Here is a 19,458-nt window from a genome sequence, read left to right on the forward strand (position 1 = left end):
TTGGCTAATGTAGGTCATGTGATGTGCCATATTTGCATTTTTGGGGAATATCTCAGGAACGGTACGTCCTAGAGAGCTGTGACCACCACAAGATTTTTTTCCAGGTAGCAAGCGATGTGTACACCAAGTGTCGTGGAAATGGTGACCGCCGTGACCGGAGAGTGCAGGAGCTGTGTGAGGTCTCTCAGAGACCTCGATCAGCCCTGCTCTGAGGCTGTACAGCGCAGGATTGCTGCTGTACAGCCTCTATAGGGGTGCATTTGTCCTGTAACTGGGGCTACTATGTCAGCCCCAGTTACAGGAGAAATCAACAGTGAAAAAAAAAAAAAAGTGAAGTAAATGTCCCCCAGAGGTCTTGTATGACCTTATGGGGGACGAAAAGTGTAAAATAAAAAAAAATAAAAATAAAAGGTTGAAAATAAAAAAATAAAAAAAAGTTTCACATGTAAAAAAAAAAAAGTCCCCAAGTAAGGAATGAAAAAAAAAAGTTAAAAATAGAAAAAATAAAAAAAAGTTGACATATTAGGTATTGCCGCGTCCGTAAAAACCAGCTCTATAAAAATATCACATGACCTAACCCCTTGGGTGAACACCGTAAAAAAACAAAAAAAAAAAAACGGTGTCAAAACAAGCAATTTTTGTCACCTTGCATCACAAAAGGTGCAACACCAAGTGATCAAAAACGGGTCTGTCCCACAAAATAGTACCAATAAAACCGTCACCTCATCCCGCAAAAAATGAGCCCCTACATACGAAAATCTCTCAAAAATTAAAAAAACTATAGCTCTCAGAACATGGACACATTAAAACATAATTTTTTTGTTTCAAAAATGCTATTATTGTGTAAAACTTTAATAAATGAGAAAAAGTATACATATTAGGTATCGCCACGTCCGTAACAATCTGCTCTATAAAAATGACACTTGACTGAACCCCTCAGGTGAACGCTGTAAAAATAAATAAATAGAAACTGTGCTAAAACAACCAATTTTTTGGTCACCTTGCCCCATAAAGTGTTATAATGAATGATCAAAAAATCATATGTACCCAAAAACAGTACCAATAAAACTGGCACCTTATCCCCTAGTTTCCAAAATGGGGTCACTTCTTGGGAGTTTCTACTGTAAGGGTGCATCAGGGGGCTTCAAATGGGACATGGCATCTAAAAACCACGTGGAGTTCCTTTTCTTCTGCGCCCTGCCGTGTGCCCATACAGCAGTTTATGACCACATGTGGGGTGTTTCTGTAAACCGCAGAATCTGGGTAATAAATATTGAGTTTTGTTTGGCTGTTAACCATCGATGTGTTAAAGAAAAAATTGGATTAAAATGGAAAATCTGCCCAAAAAGTGAAATTTAAAAATTTGATCTCCATTTTCCTTTAATTCTTGTGGAACGCATAAAGGGTTAACAAAGTTTGTAAAATCGGTTTTGAATACCTTGAGGGGTGTAGTTTCTACAATGGGGTCATTTATGGGGGTATCCACTATGTAAGCCCCACAAAGTGACTTCAGACCAGAACTGGTCCTTATTAAGTGGGTTTTGGCAATTTTCTTAAAAATTTGAAGAATTGCTTCTAAACTTCTAAGCCTTCTAACGTCCTAAAAAAATAAAATGACATTTCCAAAATGATGCCAACATAAAGTAGACATATGGGGAATGTTAAATAATAAATATTTTATGAGGTATCACTTTCTGTTTTAAAAGCAGAGAAATTGAAATTTAGAAAATTGCGAATTTTTCAAATTTTTGGGTAAATTTGGGATTTTTTCATAAATAAAGGTGAAATATTTTGACTCAAATTTATGACTATCATGAAGTACAATATGTCACGAGAAAACAGTCTCTGAATGACTTTGATAAATAAAGGCGTTCCAAAGTTATTACCACATAAAGTGAGATATGTCAGATTTGCAAAATTTGGCCTGGTCAGGAAGGGGGCAAATGGCCCAGATGGGAAGTGGTTAAACTAATAACACACAAAGAATTACATGCTACCATGTTTTTATTGAACACACCATGTAAACATTCACAGTGCAGGTGGAGAAAGTATGTGAACCCTTGGATTTATTAACTGGTTGAACCTCCTTTGGCAGCAATAACTTCCACCAAACGTTTCCTGTAGTTGCAGATCAGACGTGCACAACGGTCAGGAGTAATTCTTGACCATTCCTCTTTACAGAACTGTTTCAGGTCAGCAATATTCTTGGGATGTCTGGTGTGAATCGCTTTCTTGAGGTCCTGCCACAGCATCTCAATCGGGTTGAGGTCAGGACTCTGACTGGGCCACTCCAGAAGGCGTATTTTCTTCTGTTTAAGCCATTCTGTTGTTGATTTACTTCTATGCTTTGGGTCGTTGTCCTGTTGCAACTCCCATCTTCTGTTGAGTTTCAGCGGGTGGACAGATGGCCTTAAGTTCTCCTGCAAAATGTCTTGATAAACTTGGGAATTCATTTTTCCTTCGATGATAGCAATCCGTCCAGGCCCTGACGCAGCAAAGCAGCCCCAAACCATGATGCCCCCACCACCATACTTCACAGTTGGGATGAGTTTTTGATGTTGGTGTGCTTTGCCTCTTTTTCTCCACACATAGTGTTGTGTGTTTCTCCCAAACAGCTCACCTTTGCGTTTCATCTGTCCACAGAATATTTTGCCAGTACTACTGTGGAACATCCAGGTGCTCTTGTGCAAACTGTAAACGTGCAGCAATGTTTTTTTTGGACAGCAGTGGCTTCCTCTGTGGTATCCTCCCATGAAATCCATTCTTGTTTAGTGTTTTACGTATCGTAGATTCGCTAACAGGGATGTTAGCATATGCCAGAGACTTTTGTAAGTCTTTAGCTGACACTCTAGGATTCTTCTTCACCTCATTGAGCAGTCTGCGCTGTGCTCTTGCAGTCATCTTTACAGGACGGCCACTCCTAGGGAGAGTAGCAGCAGTGCTGAACTTTCTCCATTTATAGACAATTTGTCTTACCGTGGACTGATGAACAGCAAGGCTTTTGGAGATACTTTTGTAACCCTTTCCAGCTTTATGCAAGTCAACAATTCTTAATCGTAGGTCTTCTGAGAGCTCTTTTGTGCGAGGCATCATTCATATCAGGCAATGCTTCTTGTGAAAAGCAAACCCAGAACTGGTGTGTGTTTTTTATAGGGCAGGGCAGCTGTAACCAACACCTCCAATCTCATCTCATTGATTGGACTCCAGTTGGCTGACACCTCACTCCAATTAGCTCTTAGAGATGTCATTAGTCTAGGGGTTCACTTACTTTTTCCACCTGCACTGTGAATGTTTACATGGTGTTCAATAAAAACATGGTAACATTTATTTATTTGTGTGTTATTAGTTTAAGCAGACTGTGATTGTCTATTGTTGTGACTTAGATGAAGATCAGATCACATTTTATGACCAATTTGTGCAGAAATCCATATCATTCCAAAGGGTTCACATACTTTTTCTTGCAACTGTGTATGTGTATGTATATATGCAGCAGGCTGAATCCAGCCTGCTTTTGTGGGAGGGGCGTAGGGGGCTTCTTAAGCCCAAGCCGCCCAGCTCACCGGGTGCACGTCCTCTCTCGCCTGACGCTGGTAGGAGGAGCTGCACCCGTCACTTGCATTTACGGCCCGAAAGCTGCCTGCACGTGCAGCGGTTTCTGCACGCCAGAACCGCCAACTCCAAGGTAAATCCCCCCTTCGGTAATCTCATCCCCGTCCACCACCCTCCTCAGCTCCCGCCCGTCCCCCCGCCACCAGTCTCCTCCGCACCCCGCCTGGTCACTTGCCTCCTCTCCTTCCGCTTCCGTCTCGCCGGCTTGCGCTCCAACCTGGAGCGCATCACGTGACCGCGGCTCGGCGTCCCGGAAGTCGGCGGGAGCGGGCGCTTCCGTCTCTGGCCCCGGCTCGTCCTCCTCTCGATCCCAGCGCTCGTGGATGCACGGATATCCACGAGCGTCGGGGGATTAGCCTAGCTTCAGCGCTCCCCCCCCCCCCCGGACCCAGCCGGACCGCTGCCGGTGCCGTTGGTCGTGGGGGGGGGAGGATATGGATAGCGCTGCATTCTCAGCTCCCGCCCGTCGCCTCGCCGCCAGTCTCCTCCGCTCCCCGCCCGGTCACTTGCCTCCTCTCCTGCCGCTTCCGTCTCGCCGGCTTGCGCTCCAACCTGGAGCGCATCACGTGACAAAAGCGCGGCGTCCCGGAAGTCGGCGGGAGCAGGCGCTTCCTTCTCTGGCCCCGGCTCGTCCTCCTCTCGCTCCCACCGCTCGGGGAGGCGCGGATATCCACGAGCGTCTGGGGGGGGAGGGGGGGGTGGCCTGGAAGACAGCCCAGCTTTCTGCCTGGCGTGCCCCGGCCACCCCTACTTCCTCCGGTCACCCTGCCCGGGCCGGTACCCCGCTCCCGACCGCGGCAGGGGGCCAGGGAGGAAGGAAAAAAAAAAAAAAACAGTACATCACCAAACACCGCCTTCACATGGCCATCCACGTCTAAAAATTAAAAAAAAAAAAAAATAAATAAAAAAAACGCACAACCCCCCCCCCCTATCCACCTTCCATCATCCCTGGCTGGCACCCGCATCGGGGGAGGGACAGTACGGTCTTCGCTCGGCATCTGTCCCTCCCCCCTTCCCTGGACACCGGTTCGCACACCCACCACCACTGGGGCATTTCCCCGCGCGGGCTGGCCTCCCCCTTTGCGCTGGTCCGGTCCCCTCCCCGCCGAGCGTCGCCCGCGGCCGGGGGGGGGGGGGGGCCCCGGCGGCTCGGGGGGTCCACCAGCCCAGCACCCGCCAGGTGACCAGCGTCATCCTTCTTCGGGTGGTCACGTCTGGGTAACCAAAAAAAAAAAAAAAAAAAATATATATAAAAATTTTCATGTTTCCCAACCCGTCCACCCTCCACTACCTTTTTGTCCGCAGGAACGCCCTGCTCTCTTCTCATCTCTTTCCGCTCTTTTAAAAAAAAAAAAAAAAAAGTTCACAGGCAAGGCCGGTTTCCATCCGACATCGCCTGGCCGTGTCCTATCTCTCTCTTTGTTTTTCGCTCGGGTCACGCAACCCAGGTGTCTTCAAGGTGGTACGCCCACCTCGCATTCCCACACCTTACCCCCGGGCCGGGTACGCCCAGGCCCCACTTTGTCCCAACAGTCTTCTTCACAGGTACGCCCTGAACCGCCCCTCAACCCGTCCACCCAGGATCGCCGGGCTCACAATTCTCTCAGGGTCCCCTCGCTACAACCCCATCGGTTCCGCAAGGACGCAACCCTACCCACGTGTTTTTCCACTCCTTGGCTCGCCGCTGCAGCAGTCACGCGCCATCCCCCGGCTCCGGCCCGGTCAAATGCCAGGAAACCTCTGGTCTCGCACCAGTTGCGCTTTCCTTAAATCAACACGTTCGGTCTTGTCCTTTCAGGTGACTAAGCTACTCCGTGAGTGCTCCCTTGGAATCCTTTGGCCCCCTTTTTTTGTCGTCCAGGTAAGTAGCGGCCACGATTCACTATTCCGGCCGCCCGGCACAGCCAATCGTGGCATCATATACTGTTCTTTTCAGGTGAACCAGGGATAATCTCGGCTTCGCCAGGTCGCTTCCGTCCCCTCTGTTCACGGCATTAACAGCTCCAGCATCTTAAGGTAAGGTTATAAACCACGCCCAGTAAGGGGACCTCGCGTCCTCCGGCCTCGCCCCGACGCTGGGCACCTCCGTCCCGCCACGCGCTTCTCTCTGTAATACCACCCGCACCCACCTCGCTTCCCCCTCCAGCTTTCCTTTCCCCTCTTCGTTTCAGCTCCAACATGTCCCACGTGTCCGACATCGAGGACGCTCTATCGATCGTGGAGTCTGCGGTATCGGAACGGGCAAGTCGCTCTTCTTACCGGACTTGGACCATCCCCAAGATGATTGCCGAGCTGGACAAGCGAGGAATCCGCCATTCGGCCACAGCCCGAAAGGCCGAATTATATCACCTATTGTTTCCGGAGCCATCCACAGGGTCCACGGAGCAGATCCCCATGTCGACCATACAGCTGTCACTAACGCAGCTACACGCCACGATAAACAATTTGTCCAGTTCCATCTGTGACATGAACACCAGGCTCCAGGCAGTCGAAAGCAGGGACGCTTCACCTGCCGCACCCTCCAGTCCCGCCCCTGGTCCTTCCACTTCCCAGCCATCTTCCTCAGGTAGGTTGTCTGGGCCGCCCGAAATAGCCCCCTCCTTTTTCGTCCCCGAAAACCTGCGCAGGGACATTCTCGCAGGCAAGGACGTGAACCTGGCTGCGGTCCTCATCTCCACGCACGACACGGTGGAAAACCGGACCATCGCTTGCGGGGACGTGTCCGTAGTCCTGAAGGCCAAAGACGCGAGGTTGAACAAAAAACTCTCCATCCCAGAGTTCGTGCTTGCGTTCAGCCTCTACCGCGACATCATCTGCGCAGCACACCCAGCCAGAAGAGAGGAGCTGGACGCATATTTATACAGGGTCACGGAGCTTGGGCACAAATACGGAGGATTTGCTTATTACGACTATCACCGGTCATTTTCGGCGAAGGCAGCTGCAGCCCTCGCCCAGTTCCAGCATATCACCAACTGGGCCTCCCTCGACATGGAGCTATTCTGCAGACATTTTGCAGGTCTCAGGTCTCCTTTTTGCTCCTTCTGCCAGTCAGTCCTGCACGCCTCCGATTGGTGCCCAAGCTCCCACGCCTTCCCCCTGCCAAAACAGCAGCCGAGCACTTCGGCCCCCCAGAAACCGGGTCCGCTCCTGGACAAATTGGGTCGCCCCATCGTGTACCTGGGAAAAAACCAGTTGTGCAACAACTTCAACTCCAGCTTCTGCAACTATAGCAAATGTAAGGCGCTCCACATTTGTTCCACCTGCTTCCGGGCCCACCCCCAGTCCACCTGCTCCCAGCGCTCGGCCAAAAGCTGACTGGCCGACATTAATGTCCCCCTTCTCATCTCCCTCCTCAATACCCACCACGATCCCGCCTTCGTCCAATTCCTGCATTCCGGTTTTTCATCAGGCTTCCACACCGGCCTGGTCACCCTGCCTCGGGATTCCTGGGAGACCCCCAATCTCAGGTCAGCCATGACGGACCCGGCCTCGGTGGATTCCCTTCTGCAGGTCGAGCTGCTGAAGGGTTTCATCATAGGGCCTTTTCCCACCCCTCCCTTCCAAGTCTACAGGGTGAGCCCCATTGGGTTGGTCCGCAGCAAAAATTCCAATAAAAACCGACTAATATATGATTTGACAGCGCCTCATGCATCCAGCACCCCGAGCCTCAACTCGTTGATACCATCGGAAGAATACTCCATGCGCTATTCTTCCCTGGACGAGGCCATCCAACTCATCCTGCAGGTAGGGGCAGGGGCTTGGCTCTCTAAAGCGGACATTTCGGACGCTTTCAAGCTTCTACCAATCCAGCCCCACCTCTGGAGGTTTCACGGGATCAAATGGAGGGACCAGTATTACTTTGCCACCCGCCTCACGTTCGGGTCAAAGAGCAGCCCCTGGCTCTTTGATCAGTTCGCCCAGGCCCTCCATTGGATCCTGGTAAACCACGGCAACTGTCCCAGAGTCATACACTACCTGGACGATTTCTTACTGGTCGAGAACCCAAACCATGTGCCCGACAGGTTGGAAAGCCTCCTCTGCATTTTTTCCGCCTTACAGGTCCCAGTGGCGCCATCAAAGGTTGACGGCCCTAGCACGGTCCTCACCTTCTTGGGTATCACGCTCGATACCTGCAGAATGGAAGCCAGACTCCCAGAGGACAAACTAGTCAGGCTCCAGTCAGTCATTTCTGCTCACATCGGTTCCAGAACCATGTCCAAGGGCGACCTGCAGTCGCTGTTGGGTTCTCTCAACTTTGCAACCCGCATCATGCCGCAGGGACGATCCTTCACAGCAAGACTCCTCCAGTTGTTACCCACAGCCTCAACCCAGGACTCGCTGATCCAACTGGACCGGGAAGCCCTGGCCGACCTGGACATGTGGAGGGTCTTTCTGTCAGCATGGAATGGCATCTCCATGTTCGTCCCTCACTGGAGCCCCACCTGCCCGACCGTGTACTCTGACGCGGCAGCATCCGTCGGGTTCGGCGCCTTGTTCGGCCACCAGTGGTTCGCTGATTCCTGGCCCTCCCAGATCCTCTCAGACCCTCAAGCCATCCAGTCCTCTCCTCTCCTTGAATTGTACCCCATCGTGGCAGCAGCTCAAGTCTGGGGCAAAGTATGGAGCAACATGCCCGTGCGTTTTTTCACCGACAATCACACGGTCGTCGACATCATCTCCAAAGGCAGATCCAGTTCACCCAAAGTCATGCGCTTCCTACGCAAACTCACCTGGCTTGCCCTCAAGTTCAATTTCCATGTTTCTTGCACCCACATCCAGGGGATCAGGAACGTCGCAGCGGATGCCTTGTCTCGCTTAAACCTGACTCTCTTCTTCCAGGTCATGCCTCAAGCCGACAGAATCGGGATCCCACCCCCGGACTTCGGCTCTCTGATCCTGGACTAGACAGGCACCTAGTCATGGCTCATACTCTCATCCGCAAGTCCCTGTCCGAAAACTCCACAAGGAACTACCAGTCGGGTTGGAAAGCTTTCGAGGTATTTCGTCACCTTCACCCCAGGGGCAACGTAAGCGAAACCGCTTTCATCATGGCTTTCCTGGCATACTGCCACAAGGACCTACACCTCTCCTTCAGCACCATCAGATCGTATCTGTCAGGAGTCCAGCATCACCTCATGATCCGTCAGCCAGACAGCAACCCTATCTTTTCTTCCCACGCCATCAAAGCCACACTGCGGGGTATTCAAAAATGCTCTCACAAATCCGGACCCGCCAGGCAACCCGTCTCAGGGGACCTGTTCAGGAAACTCTCATCCTCCCTAGACGGCAGTCCTTTTGGCCCTTTCAGGAGCTGCATTCTCAAAGCCGCCCTCTACCTAAGCTTCTACGGCTTTCTCCGGCCCGGGGAATTCACCGGCACCTCTCCTCACAACTCAGGCCCGGCTCTAAACCAACTCACCCGTAGTCACGAGCGTTTCACCTTCACCTTGCCAGTCTCCAAAACCTCACAAATCGGGCCCCCAGTGCACATAGAATACTTCCCGACTTCCAACTCCTGGTGTCCCGTGGCCGTCCTCAACGGGTTACTCACCACACTGGGCAATCGGGCTCCCGCCAGCCCTCTCCTTCCTTTCCCGTCACGACCTCTCACGTTCTCGCAGTTTGTCAAACACATTCGCAGCCTCGCGTCCGGGTTTGGGTTCAACCCCCAGGCCATCACGGGCCATTCATTTCGGATCGGAGCCGCCTCCGCCGCCTCCAAACATGGGGTCCCGGCCCATATCATCCGCAAGATGGGCCGCTGGAAGTCCTCTTGCTTCTCACGATACATCCCGCACCCGAAAGCCGAAATCGCTGCGGCTTTCTCTGACTTAGTTCTGTAGTACCATCTTTCACAATAAAGAGTCGCTCCTTACACCTTTCCTACTCGTATTTTGCCCCCTTTATTTGGCCTACCCTCGTCACGTGGCAACAGGCACACCACCAGCCACTGTAGCTAGATTAGGTTCAGTCACACTCCACAGGCTTCGCGCCGCAGCCAGGACCACAAATGCAGCAGGCTGAATCCAGCCTGCTTTTGTGGGAGGGGCGTAGGGGGCTTCTTAAGCCCAAGCCGCCCAGCTCACCGGGTGCACGTCCTCTCTCGCCCCTCCCTCCCGACCCTTCTCTTTACATCTCCCATAGGGTATGCCCCCTTTATTTGGCCTACCCTCGTCACGTGGCAACAGGCACACCACCAGCCACTGTAGCTAGATTAGGTTCAGTCACACTCCACAGGCTTCGCGCCGCAGCCAGGACCACAAATATAATGTGTGTGTGTGTGTGTGTGTGTATATATAAAGCTGGCAGTCAGATACTTGTGCCCTTGGATACGTTGTGTCTCTGCCCTCAAAATTGGATACCCTTTTGCCTCGAGGCAGTGCTTTGGCTCGGCCCGTCCTCCACCTCTTTCTCTATGCTTTGGCTCGGCCCGTCCTCCACCTCTTTCTCTATGCTGAGGCTCGGCCCGTCCTCCACCTCTTTCTCTATGCTGAGGCTCGGCCCGTCCTCCACCTCTTTCTCTATGCTGAGGCTCGGCCCGTCCTCCACCTCTTTCTCTATGCTGAGGCTCGGCTCGTCCTCCACCTCTTTCTCTATGCTGAGGCTCGGCTCGTCCTCCACCTCTTTCTCTATGCTGAGGCTCGGCTCGTCCTCCACCTCTTTCTCTATGCTGAGGCTCGGCCCGTCCTCCACCTCTTTCTCTATGCTGAGGCTCGGCTCGTCCTCCACCTCTTTCTCTATGCTGAGGCTCGGCCCGTCCTCCACCTCTTTCTCTATGCTGAGGCTCGGCCCGTCCTCCACCTCTCTCTGTGCTGAGGCTCGGCCCGTCCTCCACCTCTCTCTGTGCTGAGGCTCGGCCCGTCCTCCACCTCTCTCTGTGCTGAGGCTCGGCCCGTCCTCCACCTCTCTGTGCTGAGGCTCGGCCCGTCCTCCACCTCTCTCTCTGTGCTGAGGCTCGGCCCGTCCTCCACCTCTTTCTCTGTGCTGAGGCTCGGCCCGTCCTCCACCTCTTTCTCTGTGCTGAGGCTCGGCCCGTCCTCCACCTCTCTCTCTGTGCTGAGGCTCGGCCCGTCCTCCACCTCTTTCTCTGTGCTGAGGCTCGGCCCGTCCTCCACCTCTTTCTCTGTGCTGAGGCTCGGCCCGTCCTCCACCTCTCTCTCTGTGCTGAGGCTCGGCCCGTCCTCCACCTCTCTCTCTGTGCTGAGGCTCGGCCCGTCCTCCACCTCTCTCTCTGTGCTGAGGCTCGGCCCGTCCTCCACCTCTCTCTCTGTGCTGAGGCTCGGCCCGTCCTCCACCTCTCTCTCTGTGCTGAGGCTCGGCCCGTCCTCCACCTCTCTCTCTGTGCTGAGGCTCGGCCCGTCCTCCACCTCTCTCTCTGTGCTGAGGCTCGGCCCGTCCTCCACCTCTCTCTCTGTGCTGAGGCTCGGCCCGTCCTCCACCTCTCTCTCTGTGCTGAGGCTCGGCCCGTCCTCCACCTCTCTCTCTGTGCTGAGGCTCGGCCCGTCCTCCACCTCTCTCTCTGTGCTGAGGCTCGGCCCGTCCTCCACCTCTCTCTCTGTGCTGAGGCTCGGCCCGTCCTCCACCTCTCTCTCTGTGCTGAGGCTCGGCCCGTCCTCCACCTCTTTCTCTGTGCTGAGGCTCGGCCCGTCCTCCACCTCTTTCTCTGTGCTGAGGCTCGGCCCGTCCTCCACCTCTCTCTCTGTGCTGAGGCTCGGCCCGTCCTCCTCCCTGCAGCCACCATGTAATTGACACAGGTAGAATGTGGAGCCCGAGCCTCAGGAGGTATTAGGAACAGATGCGCCTCATCTTGTCATTTCTTGTCTGGAATGAGGAGGAAGCCGGAGGTCTGAGCTCCTGCCTCATATGTAACCACAGGACTCACCGAGACCCGAATAATCTACGGGAGAGCCATACCTGTGCAGGAGTTGTCACAGCGAGTGCAGCAAATTCCCCATGTAGCAGTATTACATGTGAGGCTAGATATACAGCCTAGCAGATAGTGTGACAGTGTCACGCATTATGGGATTAGATACACAGCTGAGCAGACAGTATCTTACATGATAGGATTAGATACACAGCTGAGCAGACGGTATCACACAGGAGAGGATTAGATACACAGCTCAGCAGACGGTATCACACAGGATAGGATTAGATACACAGCTCAGCAGACGGTATCACGCATTATAGGATTAGATACACAGCTCAGCAGACGGTATCATGCATTATAGGATTAGATACACAGCTCAGCAGACGGTATCACGCATTATAGGATTAGATACACAGCTGAGCAGACGGTATCGCGCATTATAGGATTAGATACACAGCTGAGCAGACGGTATCGCACATGACAGGCTTAGATACATATGTGAGTGTGGTGGACGGAGACCTCCTCCTGGCAGTTAGGTTACACTGTCGGTCTGCTTCACGTTCCATCGTCCGGTCGCACAGTGACATGATGGCGGACGTCGCCCCTTACACCCACGCACATCATGGCTGCCGTGTGGCTGGAGATGCATCACTGCGAGGATGAAGAACCGCGACAACAAGTGGTGATGATGGCGACTTCAGGTCGAGCGTGGTGATACCTCCAGCTATGCCCCCTCCCCCTCATACTGGTCTCCATCCAAGACCGCGCTGCCCGCTGGTGACTTCCTGGCTGCGCCTCGCCACCTCCTTCACTGACCTTCAGCAGGTGACCCCTATCGAGGCACAAACAGCTCCGGCCGGTGAAGCGTGTGGGACAAGGTGCTGCACATAGCCTACCTTTTTAGTTCATCTTAAACTGAATAGAATGCTAGAACTGCAGTGAAGACTGACACTAGCTGGGTAGTTCATGAAAGCTGATTTTCATATTATTCTGGGTTAAGTAATCTTTGGAGGGTTAAGTTTTTGACTCAAATGTAAAAGTTTACACCCCCTGCTGCGCCCTTTCATCTTGCACTGATTTTCTACAGTCTCATGTTCGTGTGACAGATGCCGTATACGGTACGCAGGACCGCGCACAATGGATGGAAGCGGCGACATCGAGCGGGGCAGGGCCCGTCACCTGAGAAGGTTCACCTCTGTTTACTCTCAGCGCCTCCCTGCAGGGCGTGGGGGGCATCGATTAACCCTTCATTACCAGTTTATGCAGCGTCTCCTTGGGCCATCAGATATAGTGATGCTGCCCCTCCCCCCTACTGTAGAACTTCGCAGATTTGCTGTTCAGGAGCCTTGGAAAGCTGGGTGACAACTTGGTGGAAGCTGAATTTATGACCATATCAGTTGTCACTCCTGAAGTGCATGTGTGCGGTCACGTGTTACTGCCACATAAACAGTGGGCCAATTCCTTGACAGCAAGCAGAGGTCTGGAAATTGATGGAAATACAGAGCAATTAATCTAAGGCCTCATGCACACGACTGTTTTTTTTTTGCGGTCCGCAAAAACGGTTTCCGTGATCCGTGTCCGTTTTTTCTTCCGTGGGTCTTCCTTGATTTTTGGAGGATCCACGGACATGAAAAATGAAAAAAAAATCTAAGTCAAGTTTTCCATTAAAATGATAGGAAAAAACGGACACGGACACGGATCACGGACGCGGATGACAATCTTGTGTGCATCCATGATTTTTCACGGACCCATTGACTTGAATGGGTCCGCGAACCGTTGACCATGAAAAAAATAGGACAGGTCATATTTTTTTCACGGCCAGGAAACACGGATCACGGATGCGGCTGCCAAACGGTGCATTTTCAGATTTTTCCACGGACCCATTGAAAGTCAATGGGTCCGCGAAAAGAAACGGAAAACGGAACCTCGGACGCGGATGCACACAACGGTCGTGTGCATGAGGCCTAATCCTGAGTACCGTGAACAGTTGTGACCCTCGTAGACGGGCGCAGTCAGTGATGATGGCGGACAGTTTTTCAGTTGTGTCCGCTGCTGTGATAATGGTGCCAACCGGCGCCCCTCAATACGGCAGTGTATGTGGCTCGCAGGTATCTGCCGGTAATCGGAGCCGCGAGCAGGAGCTGGGGAATGGCATCAATTATTTAGGGTCTTCTTGGGTGTCAGGGAGTGCCTCCTCGGCTGACGCCCCGCGCTGAGAGTGGCGCACGCGTACACATCGGTGAGCACCCGGTGACAGGTGGCACACTATTTCTGCAGTTCTAACCCAGCTTTCCATAGACTCTGAGTGACAAGTTGTATCCAGTGTCAGTCTTCACTGTAGTGCTTGCATTGTACTCCTGATCCAAGCTAGAGGTCATAGTGAAGCCTGTGCGTTAATATGGGATAGTGGCTGATTAGTTATCCCTGCATCTCTAGACAGATTTGCCTTTTCAGGAGTCTGGGAAAGCTGGGTGACGGCCCTAGATGGGACTGTGATGGCGGTCACACGGCGCCAATGTGCTGACGACGACGGGCGGATTCTCCAGGTGTTTATCTAGAAAACCTCTCTGTGCTGTTTTCCGGCCTTTTCACAGTCCATTTACATCCTAAGTGGAGCAAAGTTCAGGTCCCGCACGGACCAGGGGGGCGGGAGGGGTGTGGGGGGGTACGTGCGCAGGGCGCCGCTTTGTGATTTATCAACGTGATTCACACTCCCCAACCGCGACCTTTCACGCCAGCTGCACGGTATTGTGTCCACACCTTACACCTGGAGCCCATGACAAGCCCCGAATAGGTCCTGAATCTGGTTCCTCGGGTTCGGGCGTTACTGTGTGACCCTGGTCACAGGCGTCGCCCTGAATACCGAGGGGAGGAGAAGCCATTGATGAGTGGAACCTTTATGTATCAATGTGTATACTGTAATGTAACAAAATGTAACAGTGCCCGGGTCACATGACCGCCTCCAGATTTATGAGGGGATTGTCCAGGGTTCGAAAAACGGCGCCACCCCCGTCCACAGCCCCTGTCTGGTATTGCACCTGTTGGTTATCTGTCGGGGGGTCAGGAGTTTGTCACCTGGAGGGCGCTGGAGCCTATTTTCCACATAAGAGGACACAGTAATAGAAAATGAAGTGAGGAAATTGGGGCGCCCTGTTTCAGACTCCCCAGTGTAGGCCTATGGTATTGCTCATGAATAGAATTCTAGGACTACAGTGAGGACTAACACATAAGGCAGAGAGAGGAAGAAGGTCTAGGAAGCCTGCTCTGTATTCTTTGCCATAGTTTTGTGCCTCTTGGGGTCGGTGTAAAGCTGGATGATGACGGCACCTACACACTATCATCCTGAGGGGCGCTGGTGGAGCAGACCTCAGTGCTGCGGCCTAATCTCTATGCTGGTGGAGCAGACATCAGTGCTGCGGCCTAATCTCTATGCTGGTGGAGCAGACCTCAGTGCTGCGGCCTAATCTCTATGCTGGTGGAGCAGACCTCAGTGCTGCGGCCTATTCTCTATGCTGGTGGAGCAGACCTCAGTGCTGCGGCCTAATCTCTATGCTGGTGGAGCAGACCTCAGTGCTGCGGCCTAGTCTCTATGCTGGTGGAGCAGACCTCAGTGCTGCGGCCTAATCTCTATGCTGGTGGAGCAGACCTCAGTGCTGCGGCCTAATCTCTATGCTGGTGGAGCAGACCTCAGTGCTGCGGCCTAGTCTCTATGCTGGTGGAGCAGACCTCAGTGCTGCGGCCTAGTCTCTATGCTGGTGGAGCAGACCTCAGTGCTGCGGCCTAATCTCTATGCTGGTGGAGCAGACCTCAGTGCTGCAGCCTAATCTCTATGCTGGTGGAGCAGACCTCAGTGCTGCAGCCTAATCTCTATGCTGGTGGAGCAGACCTCAGTGCTGCGGCCTATTCTCTATGCTGGTGGAGCAGACCTCAGTGCTGCGGCCTAATCTCTATGCTGGTGGAGCAGACCTCAGTGCTGCGGCCTAATCTCTATGCTGGTGGAGCAGACCTCAGTGCTGCGGCCTAATCTCTATGCTGGTGGAGCAGACCTCAGTGCTGCGGCCTAGTCTCTATGCTGGTGGAGCAGACCTCAGTGCTGCGGCCTAGTCTCTATGCTGGTGGAGCAGACCTCAGTGCTGCGGCCTAATCTCTATGCTGGTGGAGCAGACCTCAGTGCTGCGGCCTAATCTCTATGCTGGTGGAGCAGACCTCAGTGCTGCGGCCTAGTCTCTATTTTCAGATGATGGAAGACACTTCTCAGCTCGGAAAGAATAGATTATATTACTAGTGGGGAGGGGGCAGTAATTGTAGCCTGCGCGCAGGTATAGTGGAGAAGTGTGAGTGTTACGTTGTATCTTGCGGCTTCTTCTTTTCTCTCATCGTGGTTGTGAAACAGGAAGACGCGGAGGTGACGCTCATCACAACGCCTCGTACCTCAGACACTCACTGACTACGACAGTTCTGCTGTTGTATTATATGGCCGCCGGTGTGACTGTGACCTCCGAACTCCCTGCTCACAGGGCCACACAACACCACGGGCCCCTGATAGGGTGCCCATAGCGTGTGATGCCCTCTGACTACGCTGAGTTGATGTCCATCCTAGTTTTCTTGGCAGTGTGGGTATAGATAGATTGGTTGTCTTTGGGGCTGAGCATGATGGGAGTTGTAGTTTTGCTTGCCCCTGGATTCCAGGTGTTCGGGAAGGAATGTCCTCCATAAACCCGCCCTGAGGCCTCGGCTCGATGCCTCCCCCGTACAGCAGCTCAGGTGCTGGACATTATGTGGTATGCAGACGTGGGCAACCCCGACCCCACCGACTCCCTAAAACCCAGCGCCATCCACTGCACTCATCCATTAGCTGATTCATTGTCCCAAACTGAAATGGAACTACAAGTCCCAGCCACCTAGTACGGTGACAACAATCAGTAATATAGCTGGTGGAGACCTCCTTACTACCACACTCTCTCCTTGCTTTCAGTGAATCGAAACCTTCTTATGTGCAACCAGTCCAAAGGCTGAAAATCCATACTGCCCTACTAGTATTACTACTCGCAGCTGAGGGTTTGTCACAGTGTATTCAGTCTAGACAGTCAGCTGTGAGGTATACACATCAGTAGCAAAAATGTCTCTGCAATTCAGAAAGTTTGTTACAATGTATCAGTCTGGAGTGCAAATGTTTAGCTCACATAGGGTTGTATAGACTGGATACAATTGTAACAAACCCTCAGCTGTGAGAAGCATTAGGCCTGTACAGGTGTTTAGCTCTGGATGTAAGCAAGAATGTTTCCTTAACTGACAGCAAGCAAAGATCTTGAAAATAGTGAGCAGTTGTCAGTCCTGATCTGTGCCCAGCGCTCCCCCCGTCGTCATCTTCATATCGGCTGCTTGTGTTGCTGTGAGTTTAGTAGCCGGGAAGGAAGTGGCCATTTCCTATGACAACATGTCCCTGCAGCATGAGACGTGCCGCCAACTCAGGAAGACGCGGCTCCGTGATAAGAAAAACGTCTTTAAAAACTGCACCGCATCTGTATATCGGTTGTGTCTGGTGTTCAATTCATTGCAGCCGTGCGGCAATACCAGACACGACCAGTAGAGAGGAGAGCAGTCATGTCTGTCCTGACCCTAGTGCGTGACCTGTAGGTTTGAGTGTTATGTCTACTAGAGATGAGAGAATTTCCGCTTATGAAATTCGTTTGCGATTCGTTTACTGGTAAAAGCTGAATTGCGTTATGGATTCCGTTACCACGGACCATAACGCAATTCTAAGACGGAATGCCTTTAGAGGCATTACGTTATTCATTCCGTCATAATAGAATTCTATGGGCTGCAAAATGGATCCGTCCCGTTTCCGTTATGCGGGGGAGTCCTCTAAAGGCATTCCATCATAGAATTGCGTTATGGTCCGTGGTAACAGAATCCATAACGCAATTCTGCTTTTACCAGTAAACGAATCGCAAACAAATTTCAAAATATGAAATTCTCTCATCTCTAATGTCTGCTCACAATCACTGTATACATACATTTAATTACCTATCCTGTATTATACTCCAGAGCTGCACTCACTATTCTGCTGGTGCAGTCACTGTGTACATACATTACTTATCCTGTACTGATCCTGAGTTACATACTGTATTATACTCCAGAGCTGCACTCACTATTCTGCTGGTGCAGTCACTGTGTACATACATTACTTATCCTGTACTGATCCTGAGTTATATCCTGTATTATACTCCAGAGCTGCACTCACTATTCTGCTGGTGCAGTCACTGTGTACATACATTACTTATCCTGTACTGATCCTGAGTTACATCCTGTATTATACTCCAGAGCTGCACTCACTATTCTGCTAGTGCAGTCACTGTGTACATACATTACTTATCCTGTACTGATCCTGAGTTACATCCTGTATTATACTCCAGAGCTGCACTCACTATTCTGCTGGTGCAGTCACTGTGTACATTACTTATCCTGTACTGACCCTGAGTTACATCCTGTATTATACTCCAGAGCTGCACTCACTATTCTGCTGGTGCAGTCACTGTGTACATACATTACATTACTTATCCTGTACTGATCCTGAGTGACATCCTGTATTATACTCCAGAGCTGCACTCACTATTCTGCTGGTGCAGTCACTGTGTACATACATGACTTATCCTGTACTGATTCTGAGTTACATCCTGTATTATACTTCAGAGCTGCACTCCCCATGATCTGGAATATAATCCTGGCTAATTTCAGTTGTGTCCTTGTGCCCTTATCTTTTGGCAGCTGACGACCTGTTTATGTAGCTTTTTATCTTTCTCTCCCTCTTTGTTGCCTTGTGGTCAGGTGTCCCCCTGATAACTCTGAGCTGCCATCACTGAGGAGAAGTGTAGTCATAGGGACACAGGCTTCGAGGCTCTTCTGTTATTTCACCCATTAAACCAGTCCATATAAGTGGTGCTGTCGCCCAGCTTTCCTGTGAACGGGCAGAGTTCTGGATGTGTGAGCGCCCCCACATGTCCTGCAGGATGCCCTTATAGGGGTCATCCGGGAAGAGATATTTATGACGTATCCTCAGGACAGGTCATCACTATCGGATCTGCAGGGGTGTGACACCCGGGACCCCCGCTGATCAGCTGTTAGACCAGTGACATCACCGCACATCGGTCACATGGCTTAGTTGCTGCTCAGGCCTGTCAATGGGGCTGAGCTGCAATACCAAGCACTGCCACTTTACAGTGAACGGCGCTGTCCTTGGACAGTTGCCGGGATCTCCGGTGATCTCAGCTGGTCGGCGGGGGTGCCGGGACTCGGACCCCGCTGATCTGATAATGATGACCTGTCTTCATTATCTTTTCTGGGATAATTTTGGGGAGAGGCTGGTGGTGTAGTAATGGCCTCCTTCCTCCCTACCTCTATTTACCTACCCTTTTATCCTTACCTCTGTTCACCCCTAAGATTGAGCGCTGCTCCGGCAGCTTAGAATTGTTTATATTTGTAGGCGCTTCTGTCAATCATTAACACTGCGCACGCTGGTGCAGTGCATTGTGGGTACTACTGGAAATGACCGGGAAGGGGGGGGGGGGAGTACTTAGAAATTGCTCTGATCTGTGTTAAGGAGACAGAAACTGCTGCGGATATCTGCGCTTCATCTGCGCAGGAGGGAGAGACCGCGCGCAGTGACTGCGCAGGAGGGAGAGACTGCGCACAGTGACTGCGCAGGAGGGAGAGACTGCGCACAGTGACTGCGCAGGAGGGAGAGACTGCGCACAATGGGGCCATTTAAAGTAGAACTGGCCTAATCGCCCATAGCAACCAATCAGATTCCACCCGTCATTTTGCACAGCTCCTTTGGAAAATGACAGGTGGAATCTGATTGGTTGCTCTGGGCAACTAGGCCAGTTCTACTTTGCACCAGTTTGATAAATGGCCCCAGTAGCGTTTTCCATAAATCCCCTTTTATCAGCAGAGCCGCCGTATGTTGCAGTATTAGGCCTCAT

General features: G+C 52.0%; 1 protein-coding gene across 3 annotated transcripts in view; it reads left to right on the forward strand.

Moving 5' to 3' along the window:
* The window catches only part of NBEAL2 (neurobeachin like 2), a 92,863-nt gene that overhangs the window by 10,141 nt on the left and 63,264 nt on the right, over window positions 1–19,458 (forward strand). The window lies entirely within an intron of this gene.

This window comes from Bufo bufo, chromosome 5 (assembly GCF_905171765.1).
Source record: "Bufo bufo chromosome 5, aBufBuf1.1, whole genome shotgun sequence".
Taxonomy (NCBI): domain Eukaryota; kingdom Metazoa; phylum Chordata; class Amphibia; order Anura; family Bufonidae; genus Bufo; species Bufo bufo.